This window comes from Globicephala melas, chromosome 16, assembly GCF_963455315.2.
Source record: "Globicephala melas chromosome 16, mGloMel1.2, whole genome shotgun sequence".
NCBI classification, from domain to species: Eukaryota; Metazoa; Chordata; class Mammalia; order Artiodactyla; family Delphinidae; genus Globicephala; species Globicephala melas.
In genome coordinates this window covers 30495225-30515619 of record NC_083329.1, presented here as the reverse complement: position 1 = coordinate 30515619, position 20395 = coordinate 30495225, and the positions used below count along the sequence as shown (strand labels likewise).

At 35.4% G+C, this 20395-nt stretch overlaps 1 protein-coding gene across 1 annotated transcript in view; it reads left to right on the top strand.

Moving 5' to 3' along the window:
- LCOR (ligand dependent nuclear receptor corepressor) overlaps positions 1-20395 on the top strand; it is a 125953-nt gene that overhangs the window by 47085 nt on the left and 58473 nt on the right. Inside the window, exons 3-4 of the mRNA XM_060286259.1 lie at positions 15140-15205; positions 15547-15626. The gene's annotated coding sequence lies outside the window, so the exon portion shown is untranslated. The remainder of the gene's footprint in view (positions 1-15139; positions 15206-15546; positions 15627-20395) is intronic.

Below are 20395 nucleotides of genomic sequence, written 5' to 3'. Positions count from 1 at the left end.
AGGAGTCAGTTGGGAGGAAAGATAACTTTGGAGCTATGTCCTTGAAAACCAAGCAGGATCAAGACTCTCGAGATTTGAGAGAAGACCGTTTTAGGCAGAAGAAACAGGGTGACGTGAGGGACTGAGATAAGCAAAAGCAAGGTGTATTTGAGAAACAGAGTACTTTCAGTTGAGTGTGCTTGAAGGACATTTGGAGAGGATGTTGAAAAGGTTCACTTTAGGAAGGATTTAAAACCTAGACTTCATAGTTTGGAATTTACTCTGCAGGCATTAGGTAATCATTGAATACTGTTGAGCAGAGAGAAACTATAAAGAATTTACTTTATATGTAAAGATTATATAAATCTGAAGGCTAGCTCAAACTTTAATTTTAAAATTTCTAAAACATGGTGAAGCTTATTCCATTGGGGGCCAGATTGAAGTTTGATGTTTTGTACTGCCATATATTAAGGTATGTTGGAGATGTGTTATAAAGTAATGATTTTTTAAATTTGCAAATTAGATATGTTTAAGGAAATGTGTTTGGTTTTATCAAAAGGGATATGCTTCCTTTCAAAATCATCTCTTATATGAGAGGTAGGGTGGTGTAATATGCATTTAATTACATGCCTTATACAGTAGTTCAGGTCAGCAGTGTTTTTTGAGTCCTTATGAAACCAGCGTGTTTGCCAGATGATGGAAGTATAACCATAAATAAGACGTGGTCATATTTTCAGTCTCTTTTCCTTCCTAATTGGTGAATGTTGGAATGCTCTAGTATTCAGTCTTCTTTGTCCTTTCTTTTTTTCTTTTGTTCATATTCTTTTCCTTTATAGTTTATTACAAGATACTGAGTATAGTTCCCTATGCTATACAGTAGGACCTTGTTGTTTATCTATCTTATATATAGTAGTTTGTATCTGCTAATCCCAAACTCCTAATTTATCCCTCCCTCACCCCCTTTCCCCTTTGGTAACTATAAGTTTGTTTTCTATGTCTGTGAGTCTGTTTCTGTTTTGTAAATAAGTTCATTTGTATCTTTTTTTTTTTTTTGATTTCACATAAGTGATATCATATGATATTTGTCTTTCACTGGCTTACTTCAGTTAATATGATAATTTCTAGTTCCATCCATGTTGCTGGAAATTTCTTTTCTTTTTTTTTTTTTTTAACAGCAAGTAGAACTCTTTTTATTTAGTTGTTTGTTTGTCACGCCTGACAGCATGCAGGATCTTAGTTCCCCAACCAGGGATTGAACCGATGCTCCCTGAAGTGGAAGTACAGAGTCCTAACCACTGGACCACCAGGGAATTCCCCACATTTCATTCTTTTTTATGGCTGAGTAGTATTCCGCTGTATATATATGCCACATCTTTGTTCATTCATCTGTCAATAGACATTTAGGTTGCTCCCATGTCTTGGCTGTTGTAAATAGTGCTGCTGTGAACATTGTGTGTGTGGGGGTGCATGTATCTTTTCAAACTAGAGTTTTGCCCATATATATGCCCAGGAGTGGGATTGCTAGATCATATGGCAACTCTGCTTTTAGTTTTTTAAGGAATCTCCATACTGTTTTCCATAGTGGCTGTACCAACTTACATTCCCACCAGCAGTGTAGGAGGGTTCCCTTTTCTCTACACCCTCTCCAGCATTTAATTTGTGGACTTTTTGATGATGGCCATTCTGACCAGAGTAAGGTGATACCTCATTGTAGTTTTGATTTGCATTTCTCTAATTAGCAGTCTTGAGCATCATTTCATGTGCTTATTGGCCATCTGTATGTCTTCTCTGGAGAAATGTCTATTTAGGTCTTCTGCACATTTTTTGATTAGGTCCTTTTTATCTGCCCTCATTGAGTGGATAAGATCTCATCTAGTTCTAAGGCTTTATATTCTGTCTGTACTTTGATGATTTCCAGTTTTATATCCCTGATCCCAGGGATCAAACTCACCTATCCAGTTGTTTCCTGCATACATCCACTTTGATTTGCAAGAGACAAGTCAGACTTAATGTGTCCAAAACTGAACTAGATTTGTCTCTGTCCAGCCTGTTTCTCCTCCAGTCTTCTCTTAGAAAGTTACATTACCATTCACCCAGCTCTTGACCAAAAAAAGCCTAAGTGTCCTTTCCCTCATTCTACATCTACTGCATCATCAAAGCAAATTGGTTTAATCTTCAGTATATACTCTATATTGTCACTACTTTCTACCTCCATTACTGCCATTCCGGTTTAAGTCACCATTTTCTCTTGCCAAGGCTATTGTAATAATAGTCTCATTATAATGTTTTACTTATAATCAGTTATCTGTGCAGCCACCTGGTAAACTTAAACAGTATAAATCTGATCACATTACTTCCACCACTACCCAAATGTGTAAAGCTAGTGGATTTCTCTTAAGTTCAAATGTCAGATCGTCTCACCATAGCCTCTGTGATCTTGCCTCTAGAGCTCTGATCTCATGTTCTGCTTTCCATTTTATTCACTTTGCTCAGACCATACCAACTTTCTTGCTGTTTCTCACATATACCATACTTCATACCATTTACTGCTTCAGTACTGTTCCCTCTGCCTAGAACGTTCCTTTGTCTTGGATATCTAAGTGGCTTGCTCACTCCATTCAGTGCTCAAAAATTCAGCCTCCTAGAGTCTGCTGTATTCTTCTTTGACCAGTTCTTCTTTTACTTACCTTCACCACATATTATTCATTATCATCGTCATCATTATTTATATCATTTGTCTCCTCTGCCAGAATTAAAATTCCAAGATAAGAACTTTTGTCTGTGTTGTTCACAGCTGCATTCTAGTGACTGACTCATAGTAGACACTCAATAAATAGAAATAAATAAGTATCTATAGTCTATCAAGGACAGAAGGCTCAGCAACAACAACTTTTCTAAAAGGCAATAGAAATCGCTGATCTCTCATATAATATTTTTAGTATCTGAGAAAATATGTAATGACAAAAGGCTATTATGAATTCAATAATGCTTTTTAAAGAAATAATGCATTTTGTTCATAGCAAAAAAATGCATTTAGAAAAGCAGTGACTCTATGTGCAAGCACATTTTTATTTAATTTACAAACAGTGCTTATGTATGTGGACGTACTGACCTTGTAATGACTGAGTTCCTCTAAGGAATTGTGGCCCACAGATTGTGAACTCCTGATATAATTGACCTATTCCTAATCAGCTTCAGATTTGCATTTAAATGGCTTCTTTTTAGCGTAATTACTCTACCCAAGACAGTTTGATATAACAGAAAAAAATGAACCAAAACTGTCCTGGGAGTTCCAAAGAACTAAATTCATCTGACCTAGTTACTTACTACCTTTGCAGTCTTGGTTACTTAACGTCTTGGGATCTCATTTATGGCATAATGTATGTAAATACAATTATATGAAATTATTTCAGTAATGTTCCAGCTACTCAGTATGTATCCCTTTTCCCTCCTTAGTGTATTAATACCACTGTTTTTCAGTACTTCATCTCTCAATTTATTGCTCTCTTTGCTGTGATTACAGCTTTGCACAAAAATGTGTCCTGTCATCTCTGTTCATGGGGCAGCAAAGCAAGCCATTAATTAATTCTGGTTTTAGTTCATAGATACAGGAACCTTTTTCCATTAGATGTCACTTGCCCTTCTGTTTCATTTATTTGCATTTCTTTGGGTCTTCAGCATACGAGACACACGAAATAGAGTCATTATAAAATCTTAAATCACTTAGGTAAATAGAAGGATATAGGAATTAGGAAGGGTGTGTTTGTATTCATCCAACAAACACTGCAGTTAAGGAACAGGCAGGCTGATGTTAAGAAAAAGATGAATAGGCTCCAGTTCTCTGCTCAAAATCTAGTAGATAAAATGCCAAAAAAAAGAAAAATTGAAGTATAGTTTACTAGTAGTACAACTTCAGCGCTGTTGAGGATGTTCTTAACTTTGCCTGGGGCTTATGGGCTGAGATAAGGGATGCCTTAGAATTAACTGGATTAAAGGTTGCAGAAGAACATTCTGGGCAGAGGGCTTGCTGTACTTAAAAGGCATGGAAGCATTGACATGTATGTAACGACCAATAAATCAGTCTGGCCAGAGCATAGCATATGTAGAAAGAAAATGGCAGGGCAGACTGAAAAGGTAGTTTGGGACTAGACAGACCCTCAGTGATCTTGCATGCCAGCCAGGAATTTGAAGTTTTCAGTATTGTCAGTGGAAAGCCATCAAAGATTTTTAAAACCAGGAAAAGACGGAAGAAGTTTCGTGGCAGTGTGAAAGATGGATTCTGGTGGATTTGATGGTATAGGGGATGTTTTAAATAGATGAATGAAAAGTTGAGATGTTATTAGCAGGTTGTGTGAAAAAGTGAAAAGCCTGGGCTTTAGAATCACCAGCCTGGTTTTAAACTTAGGCTCTGCGTCTTTGTAGTTGTATGAAAAAAATAGCTGCTTCAGTCTTTTATTTTCTTACATGTATTAGGTAGTAATAATACCTGTTTTACAGTGTTTCCCTGAAGATTTTATCATAATGGGTATGAAGTACCTGATACAGTGCTTGCTTGATACCAGCTAAGGGCTCAATTATTATCTATTATTATCAACATGAGTGACATGTATTATAATTATTAAGGTAAGAAATGGTGAAGGCCTGAATTTAGGAGTGGATAAAAGAGAATAGATTTGGATGGATCTTTTGTAATTAACATGAATAGGACTGACTGATGTAGGGAAAGAATGGAATCATGACTGAGTGAGATTTGTAATCTGAATGTCTTGGGGGAAGGGGTTAGTGATGCCATTTTCCTGGTAAGGAATACAGGGATCATCACTGGTTGAGATGAGGGAAAAGGGGTAGAATGATTTTGATTTGGATTTTTGGAGGTATTTGGGATATCTTGGTGATGATATGAAGCAGGCAATTAGAAATAACGTCTGGAGCAAGAGATAAGAGATTGGAGAGTTGTCAGTATATGTGTGGTAGCAGAAATGTGTGTAAATCTTAAACGGCAGAGCATATATTTTAAACATTTCCCCTATATCCCCACACTGCTGAGCTCTGTACAAAACACTTGATTAGTTCTTGTTATTAAGTGTGAGATTTAGGGTGACTTTGTATATAGAAAAGATAATGCATAGTTACTTCGATTACTAATTTAATGTTCAGTTTATTTAAATTTATAAATTTAAAGCCTCATTCTCCTAAAATATAGATCTTACTCCAAACTTACACTTTTGATAAATATTTTAGTTAACTCTTAAAACATTTTAATGTAAAACTATAGGTATTTTCTCCTTAAATATTGATTTAACAGAACCTTAGATACTTTGAAAAAATCTTGTAAATATAATTTAAACTTATAAATGTGGTTATTCTTAAGTTGTGTAAGAATTCTAATACAGTATACAAACTTAGTAAGATTTCAGCCTACAACCAGGTCTAAATCAGCTATTCAGTTCTACATTTCAGATTAAAATTCCAAGGCTGGCTCTCTAGCAGGCCAAATTTTCTTAAAGCATTATAAATATTCACCAAATATGCATACTTATTTTGTTAACAGCTTTATTGACATATAATTTATACACCTTACAATTCACCCATTTTAAGTATACAATTCACTGATTTTTATTACATGTACCAAGTTGTGCAGCCATCACCAAAATCTGTTAGAGTAAGTCCATCACCTTGAAAAGAAACGTGGTGTCCATTTGCAGTCATTCCCATTTTCACTCCCAGCCCTAGGAAAACACTACTTTCTATTGCTATAGATTTGTCTTTTGTGGACATTTCATATAAACAGAATCATACAGTATGGGATCTTTTATTTCTGGCCTTTTTCACTTAGCATAATGTTTTGAAGTTCATTCATCCTTATTGTAATAATATTCTCATTATATGGATATACTACATTTTATTTATCCTAGATTACTTTTTTTTGCAGTACGCGGGACTCTCACTGCTGTGGCCTCTCCTGTAGCGGAGCACAGGCTCCGGACGCGCAGGCTCAGCGGCCATGGCTCACAGGCCCAGCCGCTCCGCGGCATGTGGGATCTTCCCAGACCAGGGCACGAACCCGTGTCGCCTGCATCGGCAGGCGGACTCTCAACCACTGCGCCACCAGGGAAGCCCTAGATTACTTTTTAATACGAAATAATTAAGGTTTAATTCTCTTAAATCACTCCTATACTTTGTTTAAAAAAAAAAAGAAGACTTCAAAATAAGTGAACTAAGCTTCTGTCATAAGTTAGAAAAAGAACAGCAGAATAAACCTAAAGAAAATAGAGAGATAATGAAACTTAGTGAAAATTAATGAACCAGAAAACAAAGATATATTAGAGAAGATCAAGAAAAGTCAAAAGTGAATTGGGAGGGGGGACTAAGAAAACAAGCCTAGTAAAATTGATCAAGGAATAAAAGACATAAATAAATAGTATTATGAAAATGAAGACTACAGAGGAAGAGGAGATTTAAAAGATAAGGGATTTATAGCAGCGTTATTTTATACTAGCCAAAAGGTAGTAGCAACTTGTGTCCATCGATGTATGAATGGATAAACAAAATATGATCTATGTATCGGTGGAATGTTATTCAGCCTTAAAAGGGACAGAAGTCCTGTCACATGCTGCAGGATGGATGAACTGTGAGGATGTTATGCTAAATGAAGTAAGCCAGTTACTAAATGACAAATATATACTCTGTTATTCCACTTAAGAGGTGTGCAGTAGTCACATTTGTATAGACAGAAAGTAGAATGGCAGGACTGGGAGTAGGAGGAAATAGGGAGTTACTATTTAATGGGTATAGAGTTTCAGTTTTGCAAGATGAAAAAAGTACTGGAGATGGGTGATGGTGCAAACAGTGTAAATATATGTAATGGTAAACTTAAAAATGATTAAAATTATAAATTTTATATTATGTACGTTTTACCACAACTTTAAAAAAGATAAGGGAAAATACTATCAACCATATGCCAATAATTTTGAAATTAAAGAAAAATATAACTTACCAAAAACTGACTCAAGAAGAAATAAAAAGCTTGAATTATTCTATCACTATTAAATAAATTTAATATTAAAACTCTTCTGTCAAAGAGAATAAGCCCAGAATGCTTTAGATTTGAGTTCTTCCCAACTTTTATGGAAGAAAGCTTCCCAATTTTCTGTCACCTCTTTCAGAAAGTAGGAAAAATGGAAATATGTCTCAACTCTTTCGAGGAGGACAGTTTCCAAACCCAAACATATATAAGAAAAAAAAAGTTATAGGTCAGTTTCACTCATGAAATAGATTAGCCCTTTAGTAATTGAAAAATTCTTCACTTTTTTGTTTTATGCTTTTAAAAAAATTTTTATTGGAGTATAGTTGCTTTACAGTGTTGTGTTCGTTTCAGGTGTACAGCAAGTGAAACAGTTATACATATCCATATATCCACTCTTTTTTTTTTTTTAGATTCTTTTCCCATATACGCCATTACAGAGTATTGAGTAGAGTTCCCTGTGCTATACAGCAGGTTCTTATTAGTTATCTATGTTTTACGCTTTTATCCTTGAATAATTCTTTTTCTGATTGTTACTGCCACCTTTATTGCTTTCTTTTTTTTCTTTTTTTTACAGTTTTCTCATATCTATGTCTCCCTCTTTAGTTTCAACATATCTATGTCACTTTGAGTCTGTTATGAACTGCATATTGCTATGCCCTACCTGACACTTCTTTCTCTTTTACGTAGTTAATTCAGTTGATTAATATTTATTGTAACATGTACATGGTTGATACTATTCCTGAAATTATTTTTTGTGTTTCTTGTTTAGCATGCTCGCCTTTTGTTTCGTTTTTAATTTTATTTACTTTTATAGTTGATCTTTTTTAGTTCTTTATTTCCTCTGGTGATTGGAAATTCTTCAGCTTTATCCATATGTTTTAAGCAAATTTAAAGCTACATGTTCTTTTTTCTTTCTCTCTCTTTTTTTTTTTTTTTTTTTTTGCGGTACGCGGGCCTCTCACCGCTGTGGCCTCTCCCGTTGCGGAGCACAGGCTCCGGACGTGCAGGCTCAGCGGCCATGGCTCACGGGCCCAGCTGCTCCACAGAATGTGGGATCCTCCCAGACCTGGGCACGAACCTGTGTCCCCTGCATCGGCAGGCGGACTCTCAACCACTGCGCCACCAGGGAAGCCCACTACATTTTCTTATCAACATCAAAGAGTAATGACTATTATAAATTGTTCCCTCATCCCACATGCACACTTGATCTTACATACTTAAGCATATTTTACTCTTACTTTTTCACCCAAGATTGTGTTGTAATAGTTTGGGATGTTATTCCTAAATCATTAATTTAAAAAATTATATTGTGTTTATCTATTTAAAGAATCCTTTCTTATCTGTTATATTAAACTGAACCCCCCCCATATTAGTAACAACTGTTTATACTTAACTGTTAGTTTTACTGGTATATTGCTTACCATTATTTTTTATATAAACAGTGTTTTCCATTTTTAGGTCTTTGTTCTGAATTTTTTTTTTAATCTCAACTACTTTAAGTGACTGTTGCTAGTATCCAGAGTAAATGGCTGTCCTGTTTTCCAAATCATAGCATATCCAGTAATTTCTTTATTTTACTCATATCTGTGAAAAATAGATTGGCTAAAAAAAGTGAGGTTTTTTTACCCTCAGAATTTTGTGAGCATACTTCCATTGGCTTTTAGCATTTACTTTTACTTATGAAATGACTGTCATTCTAAATCGCTTTCCTCTTATTTTATGTAAAATTAAGTAAAATTTTCTCCTTATTTGGAGCTTTTAAACTTTTATTTTTGAAATTCAGATATTCTGCCAGGAGAGTTTTTACATGTATATATGCTTTGTTTTCCCGTGAGTATTTTGCCCCAGTACTTCTCAGAGCACATTAAATATGAAGACTCAAGACAGTATTCAACATTAGGAAGTTTTCTTTTCCTTCTCCTCCTCCTTCCCCCTCACTCTACCCCCATTTCTTAAATTTAATTTTTAAAAATTTATACTCTTTGCTCGCTCTTGTTCTAGAAATCCTATTTCACAGACATTGACCTGGCCTCCTCTTCCTCTCTAATCTTTTTCTCATGATTTCTGTGTCTTCAGATTTACTGTGCATTGTGAGGACATTTCTTAAATTGGCTTTTTAAATCACTAATTTGATGTATATTTTTCTACTTAATACCTCTATTTGGTTTTTTGGCAGTTTTGTTTTCCTTTTTTCCCCTCCCCAAGCACATATTCTCCACTTCTTTTCCAGAGCAGCTTGCTTTTTGTTTTAAATGCTGTTCTTCCCTGGTTTCAATAGAAATACTATTTATAATTTTTCTTCAATCTCTGATGTTTTTCTTCATTAATTCTGTTTCAGTTTGGACTGGTTTTTTTGTGTGTGTGTGTGATACACGGGCCTCTCACTGTTGTGGCCTCTCCTGCTGCGGAGCACAGGCTCCGGACACGCAGGCTCAGCAACCATGGCTCACGGGCCCAGCCACTCCACGGCATGCGGGATCCTCCCGGACCAGGGCACGAACCCATGTCCCCTGCATTGGCAGGTGGACTCTCAACCACTGCACCACCAGGGAAGCCCCTGGGCTGTTAGTTTTGACTGGGTTATTGTTGGTCTTCAGTATGTCTGGTCAGGTTTTTCATCAGTTTTTTTTTTTTTTTGAATTTTATTTTATTTTTTTATACAGCAGATTCTTATTAGTTATCTATTTTACACATATTAGTGTGTATAGGTCAATCCCAATCTCCCAGTTCATCCCACTACCCCCCCAACCCTGCTTTCCCCCCTCGGTGTCCATATGTTTGTTCTCTACATTTTTGTCTCTATTTCTGCCTTGCACACCAGTTCATCTGTACCATTTTTCTAGATTCCACATTTATGCGTTAATATACGATACTTGTTTTTCTCTTTCTGACTTCATTCTGTATCATAGTCTCTAGGTCCATCCACGTCTCTACAAATGACCCCATTTCATCCTTTTTATGGCTGAGTAATATTCCATTGTATATATGTACCACATCTTCTTTATCCATTCATCTGTCGATGGGCAGGTTGCTTCCATGACCTGGCTATTGTAAATAGTGCTGCAGTGAACTTTGGGGTGCGTGTGGCTTTTTGAATTATGGTATATGCTCAGTAGTGGGATTGCTGGGTCATATGGTAATTCTATTTTTAGTTTTTTAAGGAACCTCCATACTGTTCTCCATAGTGGCTGTATCAATTTACATTCCCACCAGTAGTGCAAGAGGGTTCCTTTTTCTCCACACCCTCTCCAGCATTTGTTGTTTGTAGATTTTCTAATGATGCCCATTCTTTTTCATCAGTGCTTGTGCTGGGTAAATTGTGCTGGGTAAGTAAGCCAGCAAATGGGTTCCTTATAGAGCATGGGCCAGAAGCAGATGCTCAGGGAGAGAGGAAGAACTCTTAATGAGTGTAGCTGTCCACCAGGGGTGGATTGCGTAAAGTAATGAGAAGAGGAGCCTGGTTTTTGCTCCTTACCTGTAGAAGTTCATCCAGACTTATTTGGTTGTATGACACACTGAAATAGCTGGAACATCAGTAAAAAGGGATTAATTACCTTATATTCCTTTGGAGATTGCATGTGAAATATTGATAATCTGGTGCTTTTTAATTATTCATTTTGGCACTCACTTGTAATGAAGTTAAGTGTGGTATTTGCAAGTTTAAAACCCTGAGTTTTAAGCAAAGAACTCCAGATACTATCAGTCTCCTCTTTGTTTAAGCTATTAGTTGATGATTGTTACCAGCAAGCACCTTTGAACTGATATTTTATAAAATAATAATACTCTATTGAAGATTGAGCTCTTTTATACCGGCACCAAGTTTTGCAAGATATCCAAGGGACCTTGATGTGAAAATTACTGATTTTCTGATATGCTCCTAGTTTTCCTTTAGCCCCTCTTTATCTCTCAGACTGATAATCTCTGTACTGTTATCTCAGAGGAGACGTTCCCAAGACTCACAAACCATTTTTTCATTCCAGTCATAGTATTTTGCTTTATTTCAAAAGTACAGGCTGTTGCTTATTAGTTGGCTATATATTTGATATGTTCCTATCTTGTTACTTTTCATAATCTGTTTTCCCCATTTTGGTTAGAAATAGAGTAGAGATTATGATTTAGATTGAAGAGGGTAATGTGTGAGGAATTTTAATCTTCTGTCTTTTGTTTTTGAGAGCTAGGTTATTCAAAGCAAAGGCTAAAAACCAGGCACATAGAGCCCTAGTGTAAGAGGAACCTTGTGGGAAACAGGAAGACCTTCCTTCCTAGCCTTCTTGAAGCGTTAAATCTCTTTGAGATGACATAAACATATAGAAGAAAAAACAAAAGCAGTGTTTAGATAGCGTATGACAAATTTTGTATTACAGAATACTTACATAGTGCTTTGCATGTGACAGAAAAGAGAAAACGTAAGGTAGTTGACATTTATTTAAAAGGGAGAGAGTGATATGTGAATTCTGAGAATGAGAAAACTGGAAACTCAGGCTCCATGAGGGCAGACACCATGTCTGTTCATCATTGCCTGCCTACTCAGTGCCTGCCACTGTCCCTGATAGGTGGTAGGCTTTCAATTAATATATGTTGGATAAGCGAATATCTATTTGTTGAACAAACTGAAGAGTGCCTTGAAGGAAATAATTTATTTGGGCAGAGGTGAAATGAAAAGGCTTGAGAAAATATTAGGAGGTAGAAATAATAGATGACTGAATACATTAGAATACCAAACTGGATGGAGCTGTGAGAATGAGCAGGAAAGTTCTGAGAAATAAGGCTGTCAGTGGTAGGTTAGGGTCAAATTATAAATAGTTTTGATTGCTGGACTTAGGAATTTGGGATTTGTTTTTTAAACAAAGTGGGGTTTTTCTGAACAGATGGTCACATTGTTAAAGTAGTGTTCAGGAATACTGTCTGAAGACACAGTGATTGTCTTCAGGTTGCAGTGAGAAAGAGATTGGAGACCAGCTTTGATTCCAGTTGCAATATTGGATAGGAATTCTTTGGCCAGTAGTCATGCTCAATAAAATTATTAATATTTCTTTACATGTAATAATATATTACATACCGGTGCTTTTTAAGCCCTGGTGGTTGAACATAAGGACATAGCTGTCTTTTTCATTATTTATTTAATTTTCCATGGCATTTTATTTGTTGATCTTCATGGCTTTTTTGTGAGATCATGGTATAAATTTTGAATACATTTGTTCTTTTCTTGTTTGCCTTTTGTTAGTGTCAAGCATAGCACGTGAGACATTCCTTGTTGCTATGCAACTGCTAAATTCAGTATTTAGTATTAATAAAACTGAATGGCATTAAATTCAGTTAACAGGGGGAAGCAAAATATGACTTAACAATGTCTGATCAGTATTTGTACGGTTTAATGTATTGTTGCAGACGTGAGCAAAAGAGAAGTGACTTGTTTACAGTTACTGTTTTGATCAAAATTAGTTGTGGTTAAATCTTTGCATTTATGACCAGATTTTTTTTCTTGTTTGATTCTTTTTGGTCTGTCCCTTTCACTGCTCTTTGATAATGTGATTCAGTTTTTGTTAGTGTTTGTGTGTTATTGATGAAGTTCTTATTCTGTTACTCTTTCCAATTCTGTTATCTTCTGTAATTTTTAAAATTTTATCTCCCAAGGCTTTTATTTGCTTTTTTTTTCTTAGTATTATTTTTTGCTCTATTTACATTTTTCCCTTTCAAGAATTTATGGCTAAGCATCCACATTTGGAATTTGTTATAATTTCATATAAACCCAGGTGAAAGCCTATTAGATATGCTCTTTAGAGTAAGGGCCACCTGTAATCCCCTTTAGTTATTTGCAGTGTGTACTTGGTACTTGCCAGATATTGAAGTGCTTTCATTAATATTTGTGAAGTCAGAAATCCATTTTGAGGATAAGAGGGCTTTAGAGGCAGCTGCAGGATTTTTTTTTTTAAGTTAGTGTTGAAAATACCTAGTTTGCAGGCCCAGGATAGTCAGTATCTAGCAATTCTTTCTCATTCCCTCATCACCACCTCCCCACTCTCAAAACTCTTAGCCCAACACTTTCTCTCCTCCCTAGTGTAGGGAAGAGAGGACATAGTAATTTAGTGGACAGTGTTTTAATTATAGTAGGCAAACAATAAACAGGATAGATACCTCCCATTTGCTTGAATGGGTAGTTTGGTTTTGCTGATGTCCTTGGAATCATTTTGATGGGAAGAACTAAGGAGAGTTGAAAAACGATTAATCCTTAATAATAAATGAAAAATCTAGAATCTAGAAATCATGAAAATAATTTAGAAAAATCAACTCTCTAACTACAGTGCAGATGATACAAACTCTAGGGATTACCCTATTGAAAATGATGGCTTAATATTAAGGGCAAAGAAATCCCTTACATTACAATGTTACTCTTACAACAAGGTAAAATACTGTTTCTAGGGACCATCTTTTCTACTCCCTTACTTTCCAAACCCTTTATGGTGATTGTATTTGTGGTTAGGAAGTGTCCCTGTTTGTGGACCTCATGTATCCACCTGGCTATAGTATTTTTACATTAGTAGTTCCCTCACTTTTGAACATAAGAGTGCTTTTTTAACAATTAAAAAAAAATTATAAACCCTTAGGTGATAATACATTATGTGACAAAATACATAGTGCCCCAAACTACTAGGAAATCAGTAACACTTTATATATTTTCTTAATTGCAGTAATATTTGTGTGCATTTGAAAAGTTGTATGTACACTGAATGCGCAAGACCTTTCTAAAGGTCATGCTTAAAGGACATGGACTCATGGACCTCTTGTAATTATTTGAGCTCCTAATGAGGTCCATGATACATAATTTGGGAACTGCTGCACTAATGAATTATGTATTATGTTGTATAAGGGTACAATTTGATTCTCTTTTGCATTTTCCTCCTTACTCTTAATAACCCATAGAAAACAGCAAGATGGCAAAGATATTTTTACATTGTTTTTCATTGAGTTAATCAGCAACGTTTGAGATAATAAATTAGAAAAGGTTTTGTTTTCATTTTCTACTTTTTTCTTTTAGAACTTTCTAAAGGAATTTTTTAAAATATATTTTTAAAATTTATTTGGCTGTGTCGGGTGTTAGTTGTGGCTCGCAGGATCTTCTATTGCAGTGCACAGGCTTCTTCCTAGTTGTGGCACGCAGGCTCAGTAGTTGCAGCATGCAGGCTCTCTAGTTGTGGTGCGTGGGTCAGTAGTTGTGGCGCGTGGGTCAGTAGTTGTGGCATGCGGGCTCTCTAGTTGTGGCACACAGGCTCTACAGCACGCAGGCTCAGTAGTTACAGCACGTGGGCTTAGTTGCCCTGTGGCATGTGGGATCTTATTTCCGTGACCAGGGATCGAACCTGCGTCCTCTGCGTTGGCAGGTGGATTCTTAACCACTGGACCACCAGGGAAGTCCCCTCATTTTCTACTTTGTACTGATTGAGAGTGGTAATAGTTTAAACATCTATGTATAGGTATATTTGAATTCTCTTTCTCTCTCTCTCTCTTTCTTTTTGTATGTGTGAGTAGTGGGTTCTAGCTTCATAAAGGAACCAGTGAGTAGTTACTGTGGCAGTGTGAACTAATTACAGAAGTCTTTTTATTTTATAATATTTAAAATGGGCTTTTTTGTGTGTGCATGTGATACAGATGTTGTTTTCAGTTAGGATTTTCCTTCTTAAAAAATACTGTTAGATTGAAGAATCTATTATCTCAGTTCATATTCAGAAACATGCCATTTAGATTAACCCAGAACATTGTGGAAACTTTGAAGCAGTTTGTCTCTTTCATTGGGGAGGGTGCTTTTTAAAATGAAGTTTGAAAGTTTATGTAAAGAGGTATTTGGAATTTTGTAAGATAGTAAGAGATCTCATGATTCCATTCCTTCATTGGTTATTTCTACTGTTGTTTTGTATTGTCTTGGAATGGGCTCTGAATTTGTATTGAGTGTTATTCACTGACAAAAATGCAAATGCTCCCTTTAGATTGGTCGTATACTCTCCTCAGCATCCCATCAGTAATAATCTGGAGGTCCTTGAGAACTGGAAGAAAACACCATTGTTTTTTTCATGCAACAAGGTTAAATTTACTGTAGGGAATATTATTGTAATAATGGATTTTTTTTCATCCTTTTAGGGTTTGAAAGTATTCTTGAAGGGCTGTTTGGACCTGCATTATTAAAAGATCTCAGTTTATTTAAAGGTATTCAGAATTTTTTTGGCATTTCAAATTCTTCCTGGTGACATAAATGATACCTTGGTGATTTAAGCCCCAGTCTCCTTCTCCTTTTTATTCACAGTTTTATGTGGGTTGAAGCTATATCCATTTAAGCATCTTTTTGTGTGTGGTTGATAATGCAGATATATGTATGAATAAGGTGTATTAACTAGTGAGCAATTATTGCAAATAAGGAATTTGTCTACTACTTAGTGAGGGGTGTTTTTGTTGTTAAAATAAATAATATTTTTGAAATTAGTTCTCATTTGTTTCCTGAAAAATCCTCTTTTGTAACTGTTAATTTGTTATTCCTACTATTTTTGCAGACTGTGAACCTGAAAGCATTTCCGATTGGACTTTTGATGAAAATTGTCTGTTCTGTTGCTTGAGAAGAGATAAAGTAAAGGTAACCAAGAAACTTGTGAAACTTGTCTACTGTGGTATTTTATAGTTTTTATTTTTCCAAAATTTGGTTACTTTGTTGGAGGATTTGTAGGAGTACTGATTCCATATTTATTCATAAAGGATTTGATAGTAACTCAGTTTTGCAATTTAGACTGTTTCTAGTCTGTTGATTAGCCTATTGAGAAATCTGTATCCCATCATGCATTGTTCTGTTTATTTAGTTCACTAGGCAGAATAATGAACTAGGTCTCAAACTGTTGTGTTTATTTTAAATATGAAATGTATGGTAATTCACGTAATGGGAGTCATTCGTACAGTAACATGGATCTGGATCAAGTAGTTATTAATTCATGTAGATTTATGATGGACTGTGGTTTATGCTTTAGTATGTTTCTTCATAATATATGAGCATCGATGCTGTTTGTGTTCAGTTGTAAAAATTGGCTCTACCTTTGCATTTCTATGGTTTTATTGCTTTGTGTTAAACATAAAAAGAATTTTGGTTTAGAAACATTTCAGTTGTTGGAAACATTTATTAATAATGGTTTACTCTCTTGCGTTTCTTTTTATGGTATTTCTGTTCTCTGCTTTAAAGCTTTGGAAACATTTTTAATTCCTTCCTCTCCCCTGTACACTTTTAACTTCAAATCATTGACCAGGTTTTATCAGTTCTTCCATTCTTTTTCTTTCTACAGTCATCACCATAGTTCAGACCTTTAGCATTATTTCTGGACTGCTGAAATAACATGATTGGTCTCTTAGTTTTCTTCAGTGTGTGAAACACTGCTACATGGTTAAACCCCTCTCCTCCCTACCTCCTCCTGACCCTCACCCCTCAAATGGTGTGGAAATGTTACCCTGCACTCAGTCTCCAGTGACTTTACAGTTATCTTTGGGATTCATTAGCCTCATGCTCAGTGCCTCAGTACCCTCCACAGGTCAGTCCACTTCTCTTTCTAATGCTACCCCACTAGTCTTCCATGCAAAACTGGTCTGATCGTTTGTATTAAACAACATTCTTTTACCATTTGAACTACAGCATTGCATACCCGTTGTTCTTTATAACTTGAAATTCCCCTTGCTCTTACTCTTACCTTGACTCCCCTTTCTTATTAATGGTACACCTCTGCTCTTATTGCTGTTTCCACCCTTCACACTGTTGTAGTAAATATTATACCAATTATTTGTCAAGTAATATTCTGCCTTTTGTTGTTTATCCTTTTCTGTGTTTGAATCTTGTGTTCCTGACTACACTGTCAACCTCTGAAGACCATGAAACATGACATGCTTCTTTGTACCCCTGCATATGACCACTCTACCATTATTTACCATTGTTGGAAAGTTGCTTTAAAATCAAAGCCAATATAAGAGCTTCTTAACGTTCTTCTTTTGTGGCATCTTTTTCTTGCTTAAGTACATGAAAAAGTTTTTGCTGTGACTATCCAGGATGGTCTGTTTTTATTGAATTAATGAGTAAAGTGTTTTGAAATTTACTGTGGTTTGAAAAAGACCAGAAAATTAAGCAGCTACCAATGAAGTTAAAGTTCATCATTTTAAACTGTGTGTGTCTGTGTGTGTGTGTGCGTGCACACACATATGTGTTGTGACTGTCTATTGAACAAGTTATTTAATAGGCATTTTGGTAGCATAGAAGGAGCCAATGATTAATTACCTTTCTTTCAGAATTGGTTTGGGAGGAAAGCCTTTCTATGTTCAATAATTGAGTACAGTATAGTCTTGTAATATGATTGAGCTTTCCATTGCTATATGAGGATAAAATATTGCATGAATATTTTTAGAAGAAAACAGAAATAGCAACGCATGGAACCATGTAGCATTTAACCATGTAGCAGCTGTTCTTACTGTTCGTAGTTCTATAATTTTTAGTTAGTATTCTAATTAGGAAGAATATTTCCGTTTGAAAACCCACCTAGATCTGGGAAAGCTGGTTTTCTCCATTAGGCATTTCACTACCTGTCTTGGGCATTTATTTTTTTCAGAGACAGCCATGTCTATGGAAAATAGGAAGAGAGAGCCTAGAATATATAACTTGTCAAGTGTATAGCTTTAGTTGTGTTAGATTTAAAGTGATTTTGTTGAAACTCTTTGCAGGCACTTGGAGCATCTTATCTGAGAAGCACTAGAATCTGGAAATTAAATGTATCCATTGGGTTGAGGCTTGGCTGACTTAAGATTCCAAAAATAGAAGAAATATGTGGAGAGAATGGTAACAGCCAAGAGGTGGCAGCATAGAGCACAATATTGGAATCTTAAGTTGGGGTTGGCATGCCAAGATGTCTAGATAATGTTTGGAAAAGCTGTTAGAAATACTGGTCTGATATTTGGGAATGAGATGGAGGTTATGCATATTTTTTAGTTAATTGGATTTTCATTGGATGCTGTTTGTTACAATGGATAAAGTAAATACATTATTTATATTTACTTTTTAAAATATCTAGGTGAAAAATGAAGTTGCATCTTTGGAAAATATAACAAGTATTCAGCTAGAAATTAGTAAAACAATTGTTCATCTACACTTCAGCAGTTAGAAAATATATTTTGTAAGGGAAAGACAACTAACGTTTTTTTTGAGCATACACTATGTGTCATTTACTTTTGTTTCCATTTAGTCTACACAACAATGCTATAAAGTTGGTTAAAGGCATCCCAGTTTTACAAATAAAGATATGGGAAGGGTCACAGAGACTAAGTTATGGGCAAAGTCACATAGCTGGGATTTGATCCATGTTTTTAGAATACATGCATTTTGATAACAAAACTAGAAACACGAACATGGAAAGTGATCAAGTAAGAATTAAGAAGCATTTGCGATTACTCAGTTGGAAAGGGGGAGAGAGTAAGAGTGTAAATGGGCATGGGTATATTTGAAATAGCCAGTCTCAGATGTGCTAGGAGTCACTGCCTGCCTGCCTGCCTGCCTGCCTGCCTTGCTTGGCTTTTACTTCCTTTCCTTCCTTTCCTGTTTGTTGGGCATGTAGTAGACATGCTAAAATATTTACTAAATGAGGAACTAAGAAGTCAGCATGCTTAATAAAGTTGGAGAATTATAATATTAATAGCTAACTGTTGTGAGTGCTTACATGTGCCAAGAATATATACAAAGTTCTCTGTGTATTATTCACTCATGAGGCTTTTTACTTTTTCTTAGCTTCTTTTTAAAATTATTTTAGACATATAAAACGGTTGCAAAAATAATAAAAAGAATTCCTCTATACCCTTTACCCAGGTTTCCCAAATGTTAACATGTTATGTAACCACAGTACAGTTATAAAAAATCAAGAAATTAACATTGATACAGTACTATAATCTGCAAGCCTTTCAGAATTCACCAGTTACCCCAGTAATGTCATTTTTCTGGTCCAGGAGCCAATCTAGGATCCCACTTTGTATTTAGTTGTCATGTCTCCTTAGTCTCCTTTAGTCTGGAATAGTTCTCAGTTTTTCTTTGCCTTTCATAACATTGACAGTTTTGAAGAATGCTGGCAATTTGATTTGTAGAATGCCCCTCAATTTAAGTTTTTCTGATGATTCCTCATGATTGAATTCAGGTTATGCATTTTTGGCAAGAACTCTACAGAATTGATGATGTGTCATCCTTAGTGCACCATATTGGGAAGCACATGGTGATGTTTACTTTGATCACTTGGTTAAGATGGTGTCTGCCAGTTTTCTCTACTGTAAGGTTTCTGTTTTTTTCCCTTTTGTGGAAATCGTGGAGACGTACTTTGAGATTTTGTAAGTATCTTTTTCTCATACTAGTTTCTCATCATACATTAATTTTAGCATCAACTGATGAATCTTGCCTGAAAAAATTACTACTATGGTGTTTACCAGATGATGACTTTCTATTTGTATTATTTCTTCAATCTCTATTAGCTGGAAACCTACTGTAAGGAAGAGGTTTCCCTTCTCTATTTATGTTTTTGTTTGTTTACCCATCAGTATGGACTTACATATTCTTATTTTGTTCTTTTGGTTATAATTTATTACAATCATTGTTTATTTTGTAGTTTGAATTGTTCTGGATTTGGCCATTGAGAGCCCATTCAGGTTGGCTCTTCATCTTTTTTTTTTTTTTTTTAAACATGTTTCTATCATTTCTTTACTTTTTGGCACCAAAAAATATTCCACAACTTATCTTTGCTTTCCCTGTCCCAACCCTGGATTTCTCCAAGGAATCCTAGATTCTTTTATTTAGAAAATTGTATAAGAAAGCAAGGTACTAGGTATACTCATTGGTACTAGAACATCACTGCTTCTAGGCCTCGTCAGTTGTCTGAGCTAGGAAGTATGTATGTTTACTTAAATATATGTATACATACATCTGTATTTCTTTCTATATCTGTTAGAAACAGTCTTGTGAGGCTTTTGTTAATTGTAGGATCGTGTTGATAGTATGAAGAGCTGATCCAGTAGTAGTGAGAGAGTATTGGAGAGATGGGAAGAATTAAAAATTACTTTCATTATTTCATATCCCTAAAAATGGACTAATTCTAAGCAATGAATCAGTCTGTAGTAATGGCTGTTCTTGTACATGGATAGAGTAGAGAGAGCAATTATAGAGTAAAGAGCATGGATGTTTTAGTAACTAAGGATAATGTAAGATGGGATGTTGTACAAACATATAAAATGTTTATGCTCTTAAGTTTATTATAAGACTGTTAGTAAGTTAGTAGTATTTGACTAGCATATTAGGAGAATGTTTTAAGAAGGTGGGACTTGAGCTGCATTTTTGAAGAATACATAGGT